This window comes from Triplophysa rosa, linkage group LG5 (genome assembly GCF_024868665.1).
Source record: "Triplophysa rosa linkage group LG5, Trosa_1v2, whole genome shotgun sequence".
NCBI classification, from domain to species: Eukaryota; Metazoa; Chordata; class Actinopteri; order Cypriniformes; family Nemacheilidae; genus Triplophysa; species Triplophysa rosa.
In genome coordinates, this window is record NC_079894.1 from 19,814,404 (window position 1) to 19,819,922 (window position 5,519).

Genomic DNA, 5,519 nt, shown 5'->3' on the forward strand with positions numbered 1-5,519 from the left:
AAAGAAAAATGCCATCATTGACAACTACTTGTGAACTATGACCAATTAATAAAGAAAAAACAATTAATTACAAATCTCAACATTAACGTACATAAAGTGAAAAAATAGGTTGTTTGTGGAAACTAATTTATGAATAAATACAAATACCAAAAGCCAAATACCAAAACATGAATGGATATATTCTACATATATAGCCTATCCATAGAGATATATTTCATGTAGTACTGCCTATTACTTTCTGCATAGTTACTTGTTAACAACGGACCATTATTCTAAAGTTTTACCATAATGTTGATCTGAAATACAACAGACACCATATTTCTGACTCATTTGTGTGTAACGGACTAAAATAGATTACACAGGAGATAAAAACAGATCCTTCCACATGTTGCACAGCATTTTCTGCTCCTTTGCTTTTAAGTCAGTGTACATTAGTTACAGACGTTATTTGTTCATAGCAAAGAAAAGGCCTCCATGGGTCACCTCATGTAGTGATTGAAGTTACTCGCCTGAGTGACTCTCTGAATGAAGCGAGCGTGCTGTCTACTGCCATATTCCTTCCTCTCATCCAGATATTGTTCTTCCTCTACCTTCCTTGAACCTAGGGAAAAAATACTGCGCACACAATCTAAGTCCTTTAGATTTTGCTCATATTAAAAAACTGGTCTGCTGTAGATGCAGCCTAGCAAAGTCTGCGTCTAATCTCAGTTTCTTGTCTCGCAAAGTAAAAGACACATTCATCACCACTATATTTTCTAGCAACTGTCTTTGCAGAAAGGGAATAGATGTAGTTTAAAGGGGAGATGTAATACTCTGCAAGGCGAGATAAAGAACCCAATTGTAGTTTTATTGGGAAAAGTGGGAAAGTAACAACAACAAAATCCACAATGCAAAAGTGACTTTAAAAGATCAGTTTACAAATACCCTACTAAATTAACAAAACTCTCTTCCAACATAAATATACAGAAAAATTAATTTAAAAATTATTTAGTTTTCCTGAATTTGCTGAAATAATATGTGATTAGGTAAAACTGGCAATTTTGTTTCATTCTGTAAACTAACAATAATATTTCTCCCAAATTCCAAATAAAATGTTCTTTCTATTTGCTAGGGCTGTAGTCAAGTCCACCATTGTCGAGTCCAAGACAAGTCCAAGACCAGGACTAGTCGAGACCGAGTCAAGTCCGAGTCCAAAGATGTTCGAGTCCAAGTCAAGTCCGAGTCCAAAGAGGTTCGAGTCCAAGTCAAGTCCGAGTCCAAAGAGGTTCGAGTCCAAGTCAAGACCGAGTCCAATTGAGACAGTCAAGACAGAGACAGAAAAAAATCATGACTACAAGAACACATACTTAACTATTGATAATTTATGTGATGCAAGAGACAGCATATCTTCTATTCTAAGATAATCATTTTCATTATTGTTTGTAATGATCAAAAAGCAGATAAAATAAGGTCATTTTATTTTTACTATATAGGTATAGCACTAAAGCCACAAAGCCGAAGTGTAACTGTTTATTACTTTTTTAAGGAACTTTTTTATCAGCCCTCCTAACAGCAAGGTTGTGCAGCAATGAACACTTTTGTGCGTGTGTGTGTTTGCGTGCGTGCGTAGAGGAGCCGCTTGAAAGAGCAGAGGCTCAACGGCTCGTTTATAAGCACGTTTATAAGCACGTCGGTGCCCATCCTTAAATAACATGTTCATCACAATGACAATAAAAATACGATCAATCTTATCTTTAAGCCCTACTTTCCAAACTTTCTAAAATACTCAAATGCAATGCTAACTGTGACACATGGCATTAACTTTGTCAGCGCCGAGGCTTGAACTCGGGTCTCCGGTGTATGAGACTACTTAACTCCCACAGAGCCACAGGGGAAGTGATGAACCCACCAGAAAGAGACGCACACAAGAGGACTCGGGGTGAATAAGACTCTTCTTTTTAATAAAAAAAAGGTTCCAAAAACAATCCAGTAAACAAAGGTAATCCAATCGGGATGAGAAAGTATATCCAAAAAAATCTTCAATAAGTAAGACAAAAAAAATCCACAAAGTCCAAGGGTTGAAAAAGAAACAAATCAAAAGAAACTTAAGACTGAAGACATACCAGAAAAAGTTAGTGACTGCTCGAACGGTAGGCTACTGGACTTTAAACACCAAGCACAGGACAGAGAACAAAGGGCAACTTAAATACACTGGGGTGAAATGAGGCACAGGTGAAGACAATGACGCTAATGTGAACAACAGGTGAAACAGTGACCTCTAGTGGCAAAAAACAAGAACCAATAGTCCCAGATCCTGACAAAAACTATATATTCCATGGTTCTACAAAGAACTACACACTTACAAAATGTCTTCAATACAAAGTTAATTAGAGCAGTGTGTTTTGTTTCAATGCAACAAGGGTATAACTACAAACTTGTCATGAAATGGCAGCCTGACATGTTTTTTTGCACACTCTCCAAAATCTGAAAATGCTTCACAGTCGTGGACAAGTTAGAAACCATCAAGATTCCCAACTCTCTAGAGTCAAATGGGTATTCAAAGAATGATTCCTGACATCTGTATTCTCTACCCACAATATATTCCACTCCCCTGTCTACAATAATATTTTCAACCAAAACAACTTCGTTCTTTATTTTGACACAGGAATCTCTTTTCGAAGTTTTGATAACTGCACCATACATTGACAACACTTGAAACTGTTTTACTTCTCCTTTGAAAAAATGTGGTACTGGTCCTTCAGAATGTTCCGATCTACATTCTTTAGACGTCTGTGAACAAAGACCACAATGGGAGCTGGCTTCAACAATTTCAGACAATCTACGAATCACTTGTGTTAAAGGATTACGTGGGCCTCTAACCATTTTTTTAAGATGACCCAAGAAATTCTCATATGGAAATGAGGAAAAAAGATCCAAATTACCATGGATTTTAACATCTTCACAAAGATGCACCAAACCATGAACATTGTAAACTAAAAATTCTTGACCATAAAGCTGACTGAAATGTTGAACAAATGATATCAAAAGAGAATTAGCCAAATCGTTCATCCTCAAGCAATATTCTGAACTCACCAAAATGTACACACCAATTGAAGAAAGCATGAAATTGTCATATATTTGAGATTGTAGCACACCCTTCAGTACAACAGGCCCAGTGTACAACAAGAATTGGCGAAATTCCGTGGCCTTCCACCTATTTCTCTCAGCCAGTGAACGTGGTCTTCTGGCAAATTCAGTAGGAATGTAATCCCTCAAAGCAAGAAGTCTTTCTGAAACTAAGGATGCTTGACTGCTTGACATACGACAACGCAGGGGGCCTGGGGAGCCCATCCACAAATCAAGCAGGCGCTTCACAACCCCTAAACACACCAAATGCATGTAATCATAAGGGAAGCTAGCAACCATGTCAATATTAAGGTCGGCAAAAGGTGACTGTTCATGATGGTGTTCCACGTCTGTTTTTTGTCTAAAGCATTCATCAGTTCTACGCCTTGCACTTACTTCAGGGAATGTCATTCGATTTCCTATACGGACACCTATTTGGTGACACTTGTCACATCCATGGTATGCACAATGAGATTTTACACAATGAGCCTTTTTCTGATAAAGGCTCGCGCTGGGGTGTCACATACTACTGAGCAGATGTTGAGAAAGAACATCTTTCCCTGAAAAACAAACCCATTGCTTAGTGTTCTTATTTCATTTACCAGGCTTTGCAAATACTCTGACAAAGATTTTGGTTTTGAGTTGCCACAAAAAAGACCAATCAATACTGGTTTCTCGCTGTACCCAAGTAGCATACCAAGAATTGGCCAAAACTGAGTACTGTTACTCTTGAACAGTGGTAAGCCATCAATATTTAGTTGTAATCTAAAAACGTGTCTATCTGAGACAACAGACCACAAACTATTCAACAGTCTTTGAAATGAGCTAAATATTCCAAAGTAGTGAAATATTCCACCTGATAAAATGTCTATTTTGTACACTGTTTTTGTTTGAAGTAATGTTCGTCCATCTTTTGGCAGAGAGGGATGGTAAATTTGTAAAATGCAGAGCAGGGCCGATAATGCAACCAACGAAATTCTAAACTTTGAGGCCCAGTCAGCGAGAGAACACCTTAAGTCATCAGTTGTGTCACTGCATGGATCACTATGATCCATTTCCTCTTCATCAGATGCAAACCTATCTTTTAGAATCTCATCACTCTCTTCATCAATGCTCTCCTGCAACTCATCCTCACACCAAACAGAACTTTTATCAATGAAGCATTTGCAACTTTGCAAGTCTCGATTGTCACGCTCAGTTTCGATTGATTGTATTAGTTTTTCAACCTTTTGTAATGCTCGTCTTCTCACGTTGCCCCTCTCATTGTAAGTCCAATTACCCTCCATACCAAAATTTTCTGTCAAGGGAGTTTTGTGAAGTTTGCCTAGGCCAAGCACACCTCTGTAGGGGAAAAAATAAAGATCATCACTAAAATTCATAACAATATTAACGTTTTATCAATATTTACATACCATTCAAAAATGAACAAGGATTGTTCCTCCTTGAAATTGTAGAAATCAACTTTTTATTATAAATCATTGCAGAGGCTGCAAATTGAGGTAAACTTTTAAAATATATTTTAACTACAAAACAAATGGAATTATAATGATTCAGTTTAACTTTATTGTTTTTATTAAGTCATCTTATTATTCTGTAATATCTAAATATTTAAATTTAATTTATTTATAATAAAAACGGTTACAGGCAAGGTACACGAGGTAAAAATATATTTTCTTTTTTAGATTAACTTAATATTTACTATTAGATACAAGTATAGTTTTTACTTTTAAATAAATAACACAAAACTGTAAATTTGTTGCAAGCAATTGAATTAACTCATCTCAAGTTCTAATTCTTCACTCATAAATGAATAGTTACCTTTTCAATTTTTTACACAAAATGTATCTCATTACAGTCTACATAGTTCAGTTCGGTTAAATTAATTAAACAGTTAGGTTACATTAATTTACTGTAATATGCTTAACTTCATGTAACTTATCAAAACAATATACAGTAGAGGAACGACAACCAATGACAGCCCTGGCATTGTGTAATGCCCACGTTATGACCTAAATGGAATGGATTAGTTTTAGTGGACTTTTTTAAATTGACACATGCTATAATTAAGATGTTGAGGTATGTGATCCTGACTGTGAAAACTAAAGTTTTTTATTTTTTTTATTTACTCGTTATACATAAAACCATCCTACATAATGTAAAAAACATTCTGTGAAAATTTTAAATATTGACTGAGTAATCCCAAATCCCGAGATATTAATCCCGACTTCCTGTTTGCTGGATTTTTTGGGAATTTGGGAATCCCAAATCCCGATTTCCTGTTTGCTGAGAGCGCGTGGTTTGAGTCGGAGCTCTTTCAAACTTATTCTTAATACATCGTTTATTCTTGTTATATCTTAAGACTTGTGTTTTAAATTGTTATTCACCGAGGGTAAAACATATCCTTAAGTATATCC